The sequence below is a fragment of the Mastigoproctus giganteus genome, chromosome 4, assembly GCF_048544385.1.
Source record: "Mastigoproctus giganteus isolate SK-2022 chromosome 4, ASM4854438v1, whole genome shotgun sequence".
In the NCBI taxonomy this organism is placed as follows: Eukaryota; Metazoa; Arthropoda; class Arachnida; order Uropygi; family Thelyphonidae; genus Mastigoproctus; species Mastigoproctus giganteus.
Window position 1 is genome coordinate 117,574,349 of NC_143578.1, and position 20,504 is coordinate 117,594,852.

The 20,504-nt window shown below is 38.0% G+C and overlaps 1 protein-coding gene across 3 annotated transcripts in view; it reads right to left on the bottom strand.

Moving 5' to 3' along the window:
- Window positions 1-20,504, bottom strand: part of LOC150087015 (microtubule-associated serine/threonine-protein kinase 3-like) — a 912,052-nt gene that overhangs the window by 856,091 nt on the left and 35,457 nt on the right. The window contains exon 1 of one of the 3 annotated variants that reach the window (XM_090372904.1): window positions 15,640-15,683. The exons of the other annotated variants lie outside the window; for them this stretch is intronic. The gene's annotated coding sequence lies outside the window, so the exon portion shown is untranslated. Of the gene's footprint in view, window positions 1-15,639; window positions 15,684-20,504 lie in introns of those variants that run through there. 3 annotated transcript variants of the gene reach the window in all.

The window sequence follows — 20,504 nt, forward strand, 5'->3', positions numbered from 1 at the left end:
ATGTAGAGGACAAAAAGATTTAACACAAGAAAAGGGAAAACAAAGGATTTAAATCAGCAGCCATGAGCAGTAATACAGAAAGACAAATGATACTGAAACTGAACAATAGCGATGGTGTACTTATAAACAGCAGAGAAGGCATAATTCAAATAGCAGAAGACTACTATAGAGAATTATACAAGGAGCAGGGGAATGATTCAGCAGTGGGGAAGATGGATTGCAAAGTAGCGACACATACAACATACCTGATATTCTTCCTGATGAGGTAGAACACGCATTGAAGAAAATGAAGAATCAGAAAGCCCCGCAGGAAGATGAAGTTACTGTAGAGTTGCTAAAATTGGGAGGAAGAGACATAACACAAAAACTGGCAAGGCTCTTCACAAAGTGCATTAGAAAAGGTGTGACACCTAAGCAGTGGAATAATGCAGGTTGCTGCATAAGAAAGGAGATAAATCAGAAATTGGAAATTATAGACCAATTAGCTTGTTATCCCACATCTACAAGTTGTTCACAAGGGTCATTACTAACAGATTAGAAAGAATACTTGATGAGAATCAACCGAAAGAGCAAGCTGGCTTTAGGACAGGATTCCCAACTATGGATCACCTTCACGTAATATCACAGCTAATGGAGAAAGCAAATGAATATAAAACACCATTATGCCTGGCATTTGTGGATTATGAAAAGGCATTTGACTCCATACAGCATAAGGCAATGTTTCGGGCACTGCAAAGACAAGGCATAGATACCCCATATATTATGATTTTGAAGAAAATATATGAGAGTGCTACCTCCTTTATTAGACTAGACAAAGACAGTAGGAAATTTAAAATTGAGAAAGGAGTTCGACAAGGAGCCACAATATCTCCGAAGCTGTTTACTGCTGCCCTTGAAGCTTTCAGAAGATTAGACTGGTCGCAGAAAGGAGTCAATGTGAATGGAGAGTACCTAAATCATTTACGATTTGCAGATGACATTGTGGCCATAAGCCACGATCCCAAAGAATTAGAGGAAAATCTTAATCACTTATGCACAGCTAGTAAGGATTTTGGACTAAAGATGAATATGGCTAAAACAAAAGTAATGATGAACAAGTATGCCACAGAAAGGGAAATAATGATTGAAGGAGCAGTAATTGAAAAGGTGGAGTCATATACTTATCTGGGACAAGTTATTAGCTGTAATAATGATAAATGGCTGGAAGTCAAGAGAGGAATAAATTTTGGATGGATGGCATTCAGGAAATATAGTCACATACTGAAGAGTAATATCCCAGTTTGTCTGAAACGTAAAATAATGAACCAATGTATACTCCCCACCATGACTTATGGAAGTGAAACTTGGGCACTCACCAAAAGAATGGAAGAGAAGCTGAGACCTACACAGCAAAGAATGGAACAAATTATACTGGGAATCAGACTGTTAGATAAGAAGAGAAACACATGGATTAGGCAGCAAACTCAAGTAAAGGACATTCTTATCAAAACTAATTTAAAAATGGTCTTGGGCAGGACACACAGCTCGAAGACATGATGATAGATGGACTAAGAAAATAACAGAATGGTATCCAAGAGGAGCTAGAAGAAAACCTGGAAGACAAAGGCGGAGATGGATAGATGAAATTCATGAGTTTGCGGGTAGTAAATTGAGCAGAAGGAACTGGAAAGTTGCTGGAGAGGCCTTCATCCTGCAGTGGATTGAAAATGGCTGACGATGATATTAATTTACACTATACACCATTACATTCGCTCTCTGGTGTGTGTGAGAAAGGGGATGAATGAGTGGGAAAAAATAACACATATACAGGGTGTCTCAAAAATATTGATACAAATGTTTAGGGGAGGTAGGTAACATCTAAAGGAATGTGAAATGCATAGGAACCCATAACCAGAAATGTCACCATAAGTCAATACACTGCACTGTTCATCAGTTTGCGAGAGGGAAAATTTCTGGTTTACTCATTCAAGCAGCAGTCGCTGCACAAAAAACATGCATCGATATACGAACTGTGAGCTGGCAGACATGCACCTAGTGTATGGATTAGCAGAGGCCCACACGGTGTGCACCCCCATGTGGCACATCGCTTCACAATAAATGTGTGAGCAGGTATGGTCGGTGACTGCTTAGTCGGCCCATACCTGTTACCATCCGTCATGAACTCCGCTAAATATCGGATCTTTCTTGAACAAGTTCTACCAGGATTGCTTGACGATGTTCCAGCAAATGTGAGACGCAACATTTCGTTTCAACATGACGGGGCGCCTGCCCATTATGGAAGGTGTCTTCGTGACCATTTGAACAGGCGTTTTGGGCGTCGATGGATTGGCCGAGTTGGACCCGTTGCCTGGCCCCCACGCTCACCTGATTTATCGAGCCTTGATTTCTTTCTGTGGGGGCCCTCAAATCTATCGTGTACGAATCGCCTGTATAGACGGAAATGGGTCTTGTGGCAAGACTTGTCTGCACTGCTGCTACTGTCAAAGAAACTCCAGGTGTGTTCAATCCTGTCTGCCAATCCATGCCGCGTTGGTGTCACGCATGCATCGCGTCTCATGGTGGAACCTTCGAGCATCTGTTGAAACATCATGAAATGCATCCATCTCGTACTCCATTGTTAATATTATGTCAAATACAGTAAACCGCCGCTATTCGCAGTATCTGTATTCACAATTTCGCATATTCGCGGTCGCTGATTTAATATAAAATGAAACCTAAAAAAATGTGAATTTTAAAGCCCCGTGAACATTTTCCCCCATAAAAAAACATGGGCGTGGTTAAAATCATCTTTCCCAGTCAAAACAGCGCTCAGTGGGTGGGGGGGAGAGGGGGTGACAAAATCCCGGCGTGGATGTTTCTCGCTAATCCTTGTTCAGTATGTGTTAGGCACTTGTCATGGAAGGTTTCGTAGTTTGCTTTTAATTTATATGCTTAAAAATTGAATAAATTTATCAATTTATAAATTGATATGCTTACAAAAGTGATAAATCTACCATTTTGCAGTGTAAAACAGACTTTTTCTAGTGTGTTAATGGAAGAAAGTGACTTTATTGTGGACAAGTTCTTTCTAACACGTACAAAAATATGGCTACGAATAACAAGAGAAATGTGAAAATATCAAAGAAGGTGATGACATTAGTGAATAAAATTGAGTTATTAGTAAAAATTTCTAATGGTGAAAGTGTCTCCTCAGTGGCAAAACATTATAAAATCAATGAGTCAACGGTACAATCAATCAAAAAATCGGAAGAAAAAATCCGCCGTAGTGTCCGTGAAAACGCGCTAATTGCTTCAAATTTTTGCTCTATAACTCGTGATGTTAAATTAGAAAAAAATGGAAAAGGCTTTAAATCTGTGGATAGAAGACTGAATTCAAAATAAAATTCCTTTAAGTTCACTCATCATTCGTGAAAAGGCAAAACTCCTTTATCAACACTTTAGCGAAACTGGTGATAGCACTGGCGGGATAAGTGTTTTAGCTAGCAAAGGCACTGGTTTGAAAGATTTCTAATAAATATCACATTTAATATTAAATTGTTTCTTATTTTCATTTCGATGCCTTATGCTTGCATTTCACTATGTACTGTCTATGTACATAGTCATATTATGAAGGTACATATAATATATACATAGACAAAATTTTAGACTAGTTTTTCTTATATATATTTCAAACATTTACAGTAAACCCCCGCTATCCGCGGGGGTTTACTGTAAATATTTGCCACTAATTACTGTCATGTCATTTCTGCTTCTTGTGCCTCTGCTACTACTTTCCCGTGAAGTTTCCGGTTATGGGTTCCTATGCAATTCACATTCCTTTAGATGTTATCTACCTCCTCTAAACGTTTGTACCAATATTTTTGAGACACCCTGTGTGTGTGTGTATATACAGGGTGTTTCAGTTAAACGTTTCAGAACTTCTAAGAGGGCTAGGGTACATCCTGACAACTCGAAATCATATAGCAATGTGGGGTCGGAAATGCTTTCCTGAAGCGGTGTTGTACACAGAAGCACCATAAAGAAAACAGACCGTAAGTGAGAAATTGTTTTAATAATACATGAAAAGAAGCAAAAGGTACATGGATTAAAGTAAGTGTTCAAAGTTTCTTCCACGGGATACAATGCACGCCTCACATTTCCGACACATGGACATCCGAACATTCTGGAATACTCCAGGCGAATTTCGAATTTCTTCGGCAGCTACTGCGATTCTTGCAACCAGCTCCTCAGCATTGTCAACAAGGGTGTCATAAACTAGCGATTTCATATGATCCCAGAAATAAAAATCAAGACATGATAGGTCGGGTGACCGAGCAGGCCAACGCACGGGACCACCACGTCCGATCCACTGTTGACCAAATGTGACATCCAGGTAGTTACGAACATCTCCACTATAATGGGCAGGGGCTCCATCGTGTTGGAACCACATTGTCTGTTGCGTCGATGCAGAAATCTGTTCATCTCTCAAAAGTTGTGACAATACTTGCTGCAGAAAGATCAAGTAGATAGGTCCGGTTAGACGACACGGTAACAGGTAAGGTCCGATGAGGTGATCTCCCATAATACCGGCCCATACATTGACCGAAAATCGAATCTGTGCTGCACGACGTCGTATTGCATGCGGGTTCTCGTCCGCCCAGATATGGTCGTTATGCGTGTTGAAAATTCCTTCCCTTGTGAAGGATGCCTCATCGGAAAACAACACTTCAGAAGGAAAAAGGGGATTTGTAGCACATTTTCCAAGGTACCACTGTGCGAAAGCAATACGAGGTTGAAGAAACTTCGAAACTTACTTTAATCCATGTACCTTTTGCTTCTTTTCATGTATTATTAAAACGATTTCTCACTTACGGTCTCTTTTCTTTTTATGGTACTTCTGTGTACAACACCGCTTCAGGAAAGCATTTCCGACCCCACATTGCTATATGATTTCGAGTTGTCAGGATGTACCCTACCCCTCTTAGTAGTTCTGAAACGTTTAACTGAAACACCCTGTGTATATATATATATATATATAAAACTTAACAGAAAATGTAAGAAAAAAGTTACAAAATTATTATAAAATGTAAGAAAAAAAGTACAAAAATAGAACAGAATGGAAGTAGAGTGTGAATGAGGATTATAAGTGCAGCAAATGTGTGTGTCTCTTCTCCCCCCCCCCCAGATAGGATGATGGGCAGAGGGCCTAGGTTCCCTGCCCATCCAAGCAGACACTATGCCGTAGCTACTCAGCCAGCATGGTGTGGAATGCTAACACTGGCCAGTGTGGGATATGTCTAGGAATAAATAAACTCGTACGCCGACCGTTAAATAAAATTTTTACTGTAACTGAAGTTCATACAAATAATATCAAAAAACAAATTATTCACAATAAACTGATGGTTGTATATTACGGAATGCTAAAATAAAATAAAATCATTTACTATAAAATATGCTAAAATATAAAAGTTAAAAGCACTAAAAAACCTGAAGCTTTCGAGAGGTCAGCTCCCTTCCTCAACAGTAATAAGACTTCTTGCAACATCTCTTTATACAGCAGGCTCATAATTTGTAAATAATTATTTCTAATTAATTAATTGTAATTAATTATAAATATCAAAAAACAAATTATTTGTAAATAATTTGTTTTTTGATATTATTTGTATAAACTTCAGTTACAGTAAAAATTTTATTTAATGGTCGGCGTATGAGTTCGTTCCTAGACATGAATTTTCCCCACCTCAGAGGCCTCTTTCAGGATGCAGTGTGGGATACAGCACCAATGCAAGGCTCCTACATAGGGATCGTTTCCCTATGCTCTTTCATTCCTACCACCTGGGTTGGTTGATCTCTCACTCCCCAATCCCCTCCCTCCAACCAGGGTGGCACCCCCCCTTTGCCTGGTGGGTTTCCCACTGCCTACTATCATATTCCTCCCCCAAGAGCAAGATGGGCATCCTGACCTGGGAGGGTGTCCCCCTTTCAGTCAGGCGGGAACCTTCACTACTGCTCCTCTATCCTTCTCCCGTTTTACCCTCCCGGTTTCTATCTTCCTGCTATCATCTTCTAACTTTCACTTTTTTTTTTTTTTTTACTGCGCTCTCCCTGTTTGTAGCCTTGGTTGCCACAGGGTTTGCCCTGCCACTGCTTCACACTCCCTATTGCTCAGCCACCTCCTCGTGGTGCTGGACAGCAAACTATAGGTTTTTGTGTGAAAACACAGGCCCTTAGGCTAAGAGGCCAGATAAACAAAACAACCCCACACAAACAATCACTAACCTACATAAATCTTGCCTTTACAGAGTTTTGTATTCATCACATTGCTTGACGTGAAGTTGGAGGGAACACCCCTCCCCTGGAGCCACATTACAATTTACACTATATGCTATGTCCGACTCGCACAAAAAGCAAGGTATTTATATAGCAAGATTGCTGTCCAAGTAACACGCCTATTACTTTAAAGTAAGCACAGACCAACCCACCAACCGTGTTCTTCATACTTAATATTTGTCAACAACTTCTTCAAGTTCTCATATGTTTCTTTCAAATGCACAGAGTTAGCTACTGAAATTGACCAACATCTTTAAGACTCCTCTTTGATGAGTCAAGTCAATAAAATGTCTCCACTGTGTAGGACTGTAACTAATGCCTGAATAGTTCATTAAGTTATTTATATTAATGCAAAAAACCATAGAATGATCCTCCAAAAAGTAGAGCTAGTTCTTGTTCACCGTGTCTGTACCATGAGAAAAACGTCTCGTGCTAGAAGATTTTTTGACTTAAGTTTAGCACCAAGGTGTTCTGCAGATTCCTTTGGCAAATTTAAACCTCTTACCAGATCATTTTGTTCATGCTGTGAAAACAGTTGAAGGCTGGACTCAATATCTCCAGACATGTTGACTTCAGTTTCAACTTCAGAAGCTTCACTTTCAGCACTGTATGATACTGCTGCATTCTCCAAGATAATGTGGCAGGCATGGAATCAGCATTATCCCCATGTGGGACTGGTCTAATGGCAGATGAAATATTAGGATACACAATTTCCTTCTTACTCTTTGTATTGTATCCCTCTACATTAACTAAGTAACTAAGTATTCAAAAGTAAGTCATCACTGTAGTTTTTTTATAGGTGTTTAGTTTGCCAAATCATGGGAATTACAAATGGCATAGCCTTCTTTTTACAGTTTTTCCACAATTGTAATGCTTCAAAACAGTTTCAGAAAACTTTGTTTTATGAAGTGAGAACTAAAAAGTGAATAAAATGTCTTTACAAAGACTTTTACTCACTTTTCAGCACAAGTTTGACACAATAACCTAAAAAATAAACTGAACCCACTGATAAATGCTGCTACATGATGCTCTCAAGGTCAAGAAACATATGACTGATGGCAGTGTTGCCAACGTGTGATGAAAAAAAAACCAGCACATGATAGAAAAAAACCAATAACATTTCTAAAATCAGTGTAAAAAACTGAGCTTAAAACAACTATTATTTTAAAAACATCGAAAGCCATGCAGAGTGGTGTAATCAATGAATACTAGCATCTGATTTTTAATAGCCACAGAAAATTCTAACAAAATCAATAAATATTCAGCAAAAAAATTTTAAAATTTTGTAGTTTTTTGGGTTTCAATTAGAAAGCCAAAATTACACCAAAGGAATAAAAAGTTTCACATAAACATATCTCTAACATGTATTTTAATTTTAGTATCAGCAGTGGCTGATAATGCAAAAATACAAGATTATAAGTGTTACCAAAAAATAAAAATCCTTCCCATATCCATCCAGAACTTCCAATAGTTAGTCTAGTTCTTTGAATTTATTCAAACTACCCACTTTCACAACAACACACACACACACACACACACACACACACAGAAGTTTGTTCCAACTGCCAAAATCTACCTGCTGGCTGAACGCAAACTTCCGCACAGCTATCCTGCAACCATCCTTCCTCAATTTGAATTTATACACCCTCCTGTATGTAGTCTGAGAAAGAATGCCATCAGCATTAAGTTTGCTCAATCTATTCAGCGCCTTAAACACCTTAACCAGATTACCCCCATAGGTGCCTAGTCTTGAGACACTGCAATTTGCAGAACTGAAATCTTTCTTGGTAAGGCTAGCCTTTTGTTCCCTTCACCAATATCATTGCGTTCTCTGCACCCATTCCAACTGATCTACAAAGGTGGTTCAATAAAGAATCGTCCTCACCTACTCCCACATATCACAGAGTCATGATATTTTGTGTGTAGCATCATACATATCTCTGTACTAAAGGTGTAAAATTTCAGCCCTGCATCTTAATTTGTTTTTCTCTTACAGAGCTGAACGTGTGACAAAGTAGCATCATGGACAAAGTTGAAGCCAGAGCTGTAATCCAGTATCTGTTCTTGAAGGGGAAATCTCCTAAAGAAATCCACGAGGAGATGACTGCTGTATATAAGGATGAAGCCCAATCCTATGGCATTGTAAAGCACAGGAATAAACAGTTTAGGTGTGGTCGGACATCAGTAGAATCTGAACCCATTCCAGGTCATCCCCATTCAGCCATTGATGACAGCACAATCAGAAAAGTGGGGTCGTTAATCATGGAAGATCGCTGGATATCTGTGCGTGAATTGTCCCAGTAGGTGAAGATTAGTGTGGGCTCTGTTGAAACAGTTCTTCGTGACCAACTCCATTTACGGAAATTGAGTGCAAGATGGATTCCCCAATTATTGACTGGTTTCCAGAAGGCTGATCAACAACAGAAATCATAAGAGTTGTTAGCCCTGTGCCAAAAAAAATTAGGAAAACTCTTTCTCTTGTCTAATCACTCAGGATGAAAGTTGGATACACCATTTCGACAATGAAAGTAAAAAGCAATCCATAGAATGGCGACATCATGGTTCCCCCTCCCCCCACAAGAAGGCAAAGGTCCAAGCGTCAGCAGGAAAGATCTCTGCTGACAGTGTTTTGGGATGAGAAAGGCGTAATAATGACTGATTACTTGCCGAAACGTAGAATTACAGGTGCCTATTATGCCAACTTACTCACAAAATTACGGGAGAAAATCAAAACATGTAGGCGTGGCATGCTGTCGATCAATTCGACCCTGGAATGATTGTACAAGGCTCAAGGTGTAGAATTTTTTTCAGCCTGGACTGTACTTCTTAACAGGAGAGCCTGCTTCTACAGGGATGGGATACACTTAAATAGAAAGGTTGCAAGAATATTTGCTGATGCTATCGAGGCAGTGTTAGATGGGTCAGAAAACTGCTAGCTTGGGGGGATACAAAGACTAATAGATTAACAGTAGCCACTGGCAGAGGTGAAAGTGATTCTTGCACTGCTTCTATTGGAATGAGCAGAAGCCTGAAAAACAAGATGCAGGATATTTCAGAGACTGCTGGGAGCCATTGCGGTACAAGTAAACACATGGGTTGTGTTAGGGTAGCTAAGAATAGAAACAGGTGCATGTATACTTGCGTGTACACCAATGCTAGGAGTTTAGTAAATAAATTTGATGAATTTGAGGTATTGCTCAAAGCATCAAAGGCGGATATTGTTGGGATATCAGAGACGTGGTTTCACACAGATATATGGAATGCAGAACTGGAATTTGGGGAGTACAACATCTACAGAAAGGATAGACAGGATAGGAAGGGAGGAGGGGTTAGGCTATTAGTTAAGAAACACATAAAATCCAAGGAAGTGAAGCCAGTCGACATCGCTGGACAGTGCAGTGTCGAGTCAGTTTGGTGTGACATAAGCATTGGGAGATCAAAATTGAGAGTAGGAGTGTGCTATAGGCCTAACGACTCTGATGAGTATAATAATAAAATGGACAGGGAAATAGAGTGGGCAAGTACATCAGAGAGTTTTATAATGGGGGATTTTAATTTTCCAGATATTGACTGGAATTTGTGGGTTGGTCACTCACACACTAGCAAGGCTTTTCTGGATTTATTGGATGATTGTATTAGGCAACTAATACCCTTGATTTGATTATCAGTAGTGATTCTTCACGGATTAAGTATCTGCAGATAAAGGAACCACTAGGTGGCAGTGATCACAGTGTGCTGAAGTGGGATTTACTCAAAGAGGTAACTACCATCAGGGGTAAAGGGAAGGGTTATTGCTTTCGTAAAGGTGACTATGATGGTCTGAGACAGTATTTAAATTCTATACAGTGGGACCAACTGAAGATGTTACCAAAGCAAATTCAAAATGGGAAGCATTCAAAGAACTTATCTTGGAAGCTATTAGGCTTTACATACCAACTAAGAAATATTGTTCAAAGTTTAGGCCTAAATGGATGTCAGATGAACTAATGAGACATATGACAGAGAAGAAAAATGCATGGGATACATATAAATTAACACGTGACACAGAAGCCTATGATAGATACAAGTTGATCTGTAACCAAGTTACAAAGGAGGTTAGGCAGGCAAAGGCAGATTACGAGAAACCTTTGGCAAGGGATGCAAAGAAAAACAGCAAAGAGTTCTTTACTTATATCGATGGGTCAATTGTTGATGATCCTGCTCAGGTAGCTAACAAACTAAATGAATATTTTGCATAGACATTCACACGAGGAGTTATTCAGCAAGGGGAATGCCAGAGGTGTATTCAACTCTGGCAGTAAGCTAGAGAATCTTGTAATAACTGAGAGTAAGTAAAGTGGAGGAGAAATTATTGAAGATAAACACAAGAAAGGCACTTGGGGTGGATGGGATCTATCCAGTTATATTAAAGGAAGCGGCAAAGGAAGAAAGCAAACCCTTAGCCATAATTATGAGAGCTTCCTTGGACTCAGGGGAGGTACCCACAGACTGCAGATGTGCAAATGTGACCCCAATTCAAAAGGAGGATCAAAGGCCGACACAAGTAATTATAGACCTGTGAGTTTAACTTCTGTTTCAGGAAAATTACTGGAGGCACTGGTTAAAGAAGCACTGCAGGATCATCTAGACAAGACTTCAGTTATAGCTCTTACACAGCATGGTTTTGTTAAGGGGAAGTCTTGCCTGATCAATTTGATTGGATACTATGATGCAGTCACAAAAGAACTGGATGCAGGGAATAACTTTGATATATACTTGGATCTTAGAAAGGCTTTTGATACTGTTCCACATGGAAGACTGCTGCACAAATTGGAGTGACAGAGGTGTCACTCCAATATGGCATTGGAGGCAAATTGCTGCTATGGATAAAGGGGTGGTTGAGGGGGAGAAGACAGAGTGGTAATCAATGGACACTGATCATCGTGGACTAATGTTATTAGTGGAGTCCCTCAGGGTTCAGTGTTGGGTCCATTATTGTTTTCTGTATTTATAAATGATATTGATGATGGTATATCAAGCTTAATGTCCAAGTTTGCAGACGATACAAAGGTTGGCACGGTTGTCAAGGACACTACTGACACTATGCTGCTGCAACGGGATCTGGAAAGGTTTAGCAGATGGGCTGAGATGTGGCAAATGAAGTTTAACATTGATGTTTGTTGTTATTTATTTGTTATTTGGTTTTTAGGAGCATTAGCAACTAAGACCATATTGCTCCGGGATATGTGGTGGTCATTCCCTGACCTTTCCGCATCCTCCGTATTTGGTGGTGACAGGCTCGACCCCGGTCTAATCAAGAAGCGTGTTCTATGCACTGCTGCTCCTTCCCACATGGCTACAAAGGTGCCAGTTTAACATTGACAAATGTAAAGTACTACATATGGGAAACAGCAACCCCAGAGCAATGTATCAACTCTGTGGTACTAGGCTGACAGTGGTAGAGAATGAAAAGGACCTGGGGTAATTGTGCAGGCAGATATGAAGTTCTCTGAGCAGTGCCGACGGGCTGCAAGAGTAGTTCATGGTGTCTTGTCAATGTTATACAGGAATTTTTCTAGCAGGGATAAGGAGGTGATTATTCCCTTGTATAAGGCATGGTCAGGCCACACCTTGAGTACTGTATACTGGTCTGGAGGCCTCATTTCAAGAAGGATGTAGGGCTGCTGGAACAAGTACAGAGAAGGGCAACAAGATTAGTGAATGGAACAAAGGGGTACTCTTACAAAGAAAGGCTTAAGTTTTGCAAATTACAGTGTCAGGAGACTAGGCACCAGCGAGGTGATCTGATAGAGATGTATAAAGCCTTGAATGGTTTGAGCATGCTCAATGCTGATGGGATTCTTCCTCTTGCTCAGAATAATCACCTGAGAGGGCATAAATTCAAATTGAGGAAAGAGAGATGTAGGATAGATGTGCGGAAATTTGCCTTTAGCCAGCAGGTAGTTGGAACAGACTGCCATCCCTTGTCATGGAAGTTGATAGCCTAAATATATTTTAAGGCTCAGCTGGACAGGTATTTCGAACTAATGGAGGGGTGAAGTGGAAGTGGGTTTTGTTTTTTTTTTTTTTGGCTGATGCTGCATAAGCTTGTTTTCTTGCATCATATGCCTCTACTAATGCTAATGCTGTGAGAATACTTCAAGACAATGACCCCAGTTCACACTGCTGAAATTGCAACAACACAAGCGGCCCCTTGTGGATATGAAATACTTCCCCATCCAGCCTACTCACCCAATCTTGCACCATCGGACTTCTTGTTTCCTTTCCTCAAAGCATTTCTTCTGGGGACCCGGTTCCCTGACGACGAGACACTCATTTCTGCAACAGAGTCATGGTTCAAAGACCCAACCTCACCACTTCTACAAAAACAGTATCCATAGCCTCATCCATCGATGGGAAAAATGTGTAAATCTGCACAGTGGCTATGTAGAGAAGGACTAAAACCTGTCCCAAGAATCAACAGGCTAGCACCTCTGCAGCTAGGTCAGAGCGATTCTTAATTGAACCACCCTCATACATCCTTCCTAAAATGAGACCTGCATACAGTTTAAGTGCATCTGCAACAATGGCAAGTTCATAACAGTCCATGGACCTTATTAACACATTAGCTATCAACAACAGCACTGTTTTTTGTTTTGAAAATTTTGCATACTTTTGTTTTTTGCAAATGTTACTTAATTGAATAATATTCCTTTGAAATAGATAAAAAAAAAACAAAAAACCAATTACAAAATCATAATACTTAATCAAATATTCTAAGTAATAAAACAATATCCCTTTAAACCCCCCTTTCACTTTCACACTGTCATAATAAATATGATGGTTACAGAGTTTATTCATCATTATTGAACAAGACAAGCCATAATGGGTCAAAACAGATACGCAAACTAAGGCAGATGAGAGGTCCTTAGCTAAGAATACAAAGAAGAGTAGCAAAGAACTCTTGGCTCATATTCACACTAGAAGGAAAGGGACAAACGACATTGGATAATTAGATATGAATGGCATCAAAATATATGAATTAGATATGAATGGCATTCACACGAGAACACATTTTTAAGGATGGGAAAACCAAAAGAACACTAATTTTCGTGTGTAACTGAGAGCTAAATGATTTTGTTTTAACCGAGAAGAAAGTAGAAGAGAAATTTACACTAAAAGTAAATAAGGGATTGATGAAATCTACCCAGTTATATTAAAAGCAGTAGCAAAAGAGGTAAGCAAACTCTTGGTCATAATTATAAGAAAGAAGGTTGCTACAGAGGTGTGCAAATGTGTCCCTTAACAAGATCAACAACATGGGCAATTATAGACATAGCATTAGTAGAGGCATAGGATGAAAGAAAGCAAGAAGTTTTTTCCAGCAATCAACCACCCACTGGCTAAAGGCAAATTTCTACACATTATTCTACAACTGTCTTTTATCAATTTGAATTTATGTAGTCTCATGTGTGTAATCTGAGCAAGAGGAGGAATCCCACCAGACCTCAATCAGATCACCTCGCAGATGCCTAGTCTCCAGACGCTGCAATTTGCAGAACTTAAGCCTTTCTTGTAAGGCAATCCATTGTTGCCCTCACCAATCTCGTTGCCTTTCTCCAGCATCTCTACATCCTTCCTAAAATGAGGCCTCTAGGCCTGTATGCAGTACTCTCAGTTATTACAAAATCATTTCACTTCCTGTTAGGGTTTGATAAACTTCTGACTTCCATTTCCCTACAAAAACTTGTTTGTCTATACACTCAACTAGGTGTAAAGTACAGTATACATTGATTGAAGCAAATTTGAAGGGGATGGCACAAATTCTACATCATCTTGATCTTCATCTACAGCAAAATGCTTCCTTGCAGGCGATTTGGATGTACTTTTTGTAGGCCTAGTTGATCATCAACTAAAAATTCGAGAAGGACTTTTTAGTAGATTTTCATGGCTGATCTAAGATTTGAGGTGATACTGGTCTTTTATGAAAGGAGGAATCAATGAAGTTTGAATTGTGGCTCTTCTTTTCTCTGTAGATTTCCTCTATAAAAGGCATACTGATCTAAAATACCAGCATTTAATTTGGAACTTCTTACAAAATTGGGATCCACATTTTCAAAAATGGACATAGCTTCTTCTAAAAGCATGAATGCTTTTGTAAGTTTCTTACAAAAGTTAGTTCTTTAGGAATGATACATCCTCAGGATGAGAATTCTCTTCATTTCTCCTAAGCTCTTTAAGTTCTAGAAGATCTTTATTACTTGAAGAGAAGACTAACTTCACAACTGAGCTAGCATGATTACAACACCAGGGTACCTGGCCACCCACCCACCCACCGAAGGATAAGCCAATAAGCCTTGAAATGGTAAGGTCTGGATGGTGGTGCCCACTGAGAATAAATAACAATAGTCTTCTGTATTAGTGAAGTGTTACTTATTCGAGGTAGTGCAATACATGGTAGCTTGTTGTGAAGGTAATCACAATATGGGATACAATTAAATCAATGCCTTTACACTAACTTATGTAGTTTTTCATTATGCGTTCACTATGGTGTATTTAAACCGATATTTTAGTGTATTTTCAACTCATTATATATCATGCCGTGAGATTTTATATTTTATTTAACTCTACCACTGTGTGCAAAAAGGCATAAATCAAGACACATCAGACCACATGATATTTTGCCAGAATTCCACCATCCAGCCTTGGCTCTTCTTTGTTGTTGCTATCACACACCAGTTGAATCTTTTTTTTTTGGTAAAAATTGGAAAGTGGTTTTCATATAGGCACAAAGCTACAAAATCCCAGATTCAACAAATCTTGACATATAGTTCAGTTAGAAATGGATTCTTCCTTCTTTGCCTAAACTCAATTTTTCATTCATTTTTCACAGTATACCTTCTATTCTGATTCCTTCTATTTAGTATTTTGTAAATATTTTAAATATTTGTATAGTTTGTAAATATTTTATCCTGCTCTTTCAGATGCAACAATATTCCTCATGCATTATGAGGCCTTTTACTCGAAGCAAAAGGCCTTTTCCTAAGTGACCTATGTAAACGCAGGTAAATAATTACATAGTGATATTTATTCCAACTTTAGAATGCCGCATGGTGGGGGGTAATGGGATAAGAGGGATGCAGGTCACATGGTACAAGTGGGTGAGGAAATTACGTCACTACAAATGCATAGATAAATAATTACATAGGTCATTTTCCAATTAGATATTGATCACAGTGGCACAGTGTGGGTGTGGGTAAGGCACCACCTGTGGTTTCCCACATCTGCACCATCAGTACTCTTGTGATGAATACAGAACATCTGTAAAAGCAAAAAAAAAGTGTTGTTTACTGTAGGGTTCTGTTGTTTGTGCTGGCTTCTTGATCACAGGGCCCATGTTGCACTGGGACTCCATGTTGCCCGCCACCACCAGTGGGAGGTGAGCCAGGCTGTCAACAGAACTCTGGCTGCTCTCCATCAGGGGTCACCTAAGCTATAAAGAATAAAATTATTATATATATATAATTTGCTTTTTTTTCCCCTTTTGTTCTCCATCAGGGGTCACCTAAGCTTCCTGATGGAGAACAAAAGGGGAAAAAAAAGCAAATTATATATACATATAATAATTTTATTCTTTATAGAGAGGTACTAAATAAACATCAATTATAGATCACCACAAAATTAAAAAGATACCATACACCAGTGGTCTCAAAGTGGTGGCCTGCGGGCCGCATCCAGCTCCCGAAGCAATTTTACACGGCCCGCGAATACATTTCAATTATGTATTTGTTGTAAATACGGTGCTTATAGTTTTAGAGACATAGAGATATGGACTGAGCTTATGTGCGCGACTGTTATTGAAGGAAAAAGAGATAGAATGAATAGGTTGGGGCTTTGTCATTGTCTGCTTGTATGCCAGGCCTCGTGACTGGGGTAAAGTGGGGGAACTTCCCACGTCGGTACAATCAGTAAATTTAGTTCGCCAGCCAACAGTTGGTGGCACTTCAGTATTCTGGTGTTTCCGATTTTTTCTATTGAGTTGGTACTTCTGATATATGTTTTCCTTGAGTCAGTCACTAGTTGGTTAGCTGGATGCACAGCTGCACAGTTCATATTGCTATATAGATGGAGACAAACTAACATACGGCTTATAAAACCTGTTTATTTGTGCTTGTTGTTAGATCTACAATGTAGATGTAAGATAAATGATAGGTATTGATATAATGTAGATTCTACATTATATCAATACCTATTGTTTAGAATTGTGCATAACTTTTGAGTGTTACTTTCATACGAAAATTCATCTTGTTAAATTAAAGTTGTAAATAAAATTATAATAGTGATTTTAATTAAGAGATTAAACGGCAAGCCATGTCTTTAACAAAGGGTAAAAGAAAAGTGGACGAAGAAGGATGTGTTTTTCAAGATAAATGGGAAATTATGTACTTTTGTGGCGTTGTGCACAATAAAATTGTATGTTTTATTTGTAATAAGGGAATATCAGTTCCAAAAGAATACAATTTACGTCGCCATTACGAAACGAATCATAAAGAAAAATTTGAAATGTTGAAAGGCAAATTGAGGGAAGAAAAGTTACAGTTTCTGAAATCTGGCTTACAATGACAATAAAATTTTTTTACTGAAGCAACAGTTCACACAAGTTTTGCTCTAGCGCACATCACTGCAAAACAATCAAAACCATTTAATGATGGCGAATTCCTTAAAGATTGTTTGATTAAGTCTGCTGAACTTCTTTGTCCTGACAAACAACAATTATTTAAAAACATTAGTTTGTCAGCCAACATGGTAGTGGAATGTATTAACGAAATCGCTAGTGATTTACAATGTCAGTTAAAAGAAAAAAGTATAGATTTTGCAGTATTCTCAATAGCAATTGATGAGAGTACTGACATCACAGATATAGCACAACTTGCCATTTTCGTTCAAGGTGTTACTGATGAATTTGAAGTAATTGAGGAATTATTAGAAATAATTCCTATGAAAGGAAAAACTGGTGCACAGGATATTTTTTTTGAAATAAAAACTGTAATAAAGGTAAAGTGTAGCCATTATTAACCCACTGCAGGACGGAAGCCTCCTCAAGAATTCATGCTGAGGGAAATGGCCCATAATCTGCCATGCTGGTCCAGTGCGGGTTGGCAGATTGACTGTATTCAGCAGTCAGGGGCTTGAACCCCGGTCTACTCAAAGAGCGTGTGCTACTGCACTCCCGCCCCTGACAACTCGGCTATAGATAAATATGAATTAAGTTGGGATAAAATGGTTGGATTTGCAAGTGATGGTGCAGTTGCTACGGTTGGTAAAAAAAATGGAGTAGCAGTAAAATTAAGAAATATAGTGAAAGAAGAAAAATTTCAGAATAATTTTTGCACTATACATTGCATTATTCATCAAGAAGCACTTGGGCCAAAAGTTTGCAGATGGATAATGTTATGGAAACATTAACTAAAACAGCAAACTTTATCCGTGGACGAGCTCTGAATCAGAGAACTTGTTGCATTGCTTGAAGGAATTGAAAGTGAGTATGGAGAAATTATTTATTATAACGAGGTGAGGTGGTTAAGTCGAGGAGATGTATTAAAACGTTTTTTTGATTTAATAAATGAAATCAAAATTTTCATGACACAAAAAAATAAAATCATCAACAAGCTACATAATGATACAGGGATAACAGATTTAGCATTTCTTGTTGACTTAACCGGCCATTTAAATATTCTCAATAAAGAGCTGCAAGGAAAGAATAAACTTATCACTGACATGTATGCTTGTATTAAAACTTTTAAAGTTAAATTGCAGTTATGGGAAACACAACTGAAATCAAAAAATTTCGTACATTTCCTACATCTAAAATCCTGCCCTATTATTTCAAATGAAAAATCTCAAGAATATGCAAGAAAAATAGCATTATTACGACAAGAATTTGAAGAAAGATTTAAAGATTTTAATGATCTGGAGTACAATTTTGCATTATTTTCATTACCATTAAAAACGAACTTGAATAACACACCAGAAAATCTACAAATGGAGCTAATTAATTTACAGTATGGATATAAATCTTATTCAAAGATTTGATTAACTTTTATTCGTACTTGTCAAAAGATAAATACCCTCAGTTACGAATTTTTGCAATAACAATAATCGCTTTGTTTGGGAGTACATTTATATGTGAACAGTTTTTTTCGCAGTTGAAAATTAATAAGTCTAAGAAAAGAACCCGATTGACTGATGAGCATCTACAATCCATGATGAAGATAGTTTCTAGTAATTTTTCTCCAAGGCTACAAACTTTATCAGAATCGAAATGCCATCAAGTGTCAAGTTGTAGTAAGAAATAAAGAAGTTCATAATTATTTACATACAAACATATGTATTTTTTCTGTGTGTCGAAGAAAAATTTAATAAATAAAAGAAAGAGAATAGGTTGTCATTATTTATTCTCAAGTTTTGTTCCACTTGGAAAGTTTTCATAATTTGTTTATTTTTAGTTTAAGTTAAAAGTAAGTTATTTAATGGTTAATTCAACATATTAGAATTATTTGAAATAAATGTCTGTCTGAAATTTTAATATTTAGCTGTCAATACGTTTGAATTACAAGGTGTAATCAACAGAAATTTCTTGCAGGTACCAACCTTTAGATTTCAGATAGAAAATAAATATAAATTTGAATTTTTTCCTTTGCATTATTATTATTATTGTTTATGTATGTTTTGATAAATATTTAGTAAGTGATTGGGCATCTAAAGAAAACAGAAAAGAAAATTTAACCGAAAGAGAGAGAGGAGAAAAATATAAGTTTGAGAAATAAAACGTAAGTATAGAGAAAAACATTGTAGAAAATACAATTGAACATTATTAAAATAAATTTTCAATTAAACCATGTTCGAGGCAAATTAAATTTTAAAAGTAAAATTTCCAAACTTATTATAAACTTACACACACACGCACACACGTGTAACACCAGGTTATAAAGGGGTGGTATCCATACATTAGGGGTAAGTACAGCGTAATATATATATATTCACTCTCATTCTGTTAAAAAAAAAATTCCGGCCCTTCAGCTGCTTTCAGATCGTGCATTCGGCCCGCATGCAATTTGAGTTTGACCTTTTTATAAAGAAATAAATATATTTTAAAAAAATTACATGGCACCCCCCAGTTGGAAATCCCTGTGTTAGGCCATACTGCGCCATATATAATATGTCTGTAAACTGCATTTATTCTGTGATTTCCTAGTTTCTGGGAGAGAAAAAAATCATGATACCCTCTCCTGAAACAGACTAATTCAGCCATGTTGTGGAAAAGATCAATAAACAATCATGTCATTGACTGGATTCAAACTCAGGCCTTTTCCAAGCAGTGTGGGAAGGATGGTGATTATAACAACTGTGCTTCCCACAAGGGATTTATATTTATTAATGATAGTTTTGAATTGATATCAGGAATAATGTGCAAGTTTGCAGTTAATACAAAGGTTGGCAGGGTGGTTAATGACAATAATCAGAGTATGCTACAATAACAAGATCTAGAAAAATTAGGCAGATGGGCAGAGAAGAGGTAATTGAAATTTAACAATGACAAATGCAAGGTACTGTATATGGGTAGGGCACCCCCAGAATAACATACCAATTGTGTGGTACTACATTATTATTATCATTTATCATTATTAGTTATATGGTGCAAGGAAGCCGAGGCTTATGCTGCACCAACCAAAAAAAAAAAAAATTCCCGAGTTACCCTGAGAGAGAGAGAGAGAGAGAGAGAGAGAGAAGTAGAAAGGGATCACCAAGAAAGAGATGATGATATCCAGCTCAGGACCCTGGGTGTGCCAAGCGCATACTCATCAGATGTGAGCCCCCGTCTCTCCTCAACTTACAATGTATGCGACTTATGGCAAACCAGACTTATAATGGTCATTTCCAAAAAAAAAAAAAATTTCAAATATCTTACACAGTTGTGATGCTGTGGTATGACTGCCTCAGCTACCTGCACAGCAGTATTAACCCCTTCCCGGAACATTTTTTTCCGGAAAATGTGCTGTAATGGATCAACTTTTTTTATTTTACAGATTAAAGTATGCATCATGCGAATACTTATTGTATAGTTTTTTGTGTTTTTTATTAATTTTTTCATAGAAAATACATGGGAGTAATTAACCCATTTGGGCTATCCCAAGTTATCTTGTGTACGCCAAAAA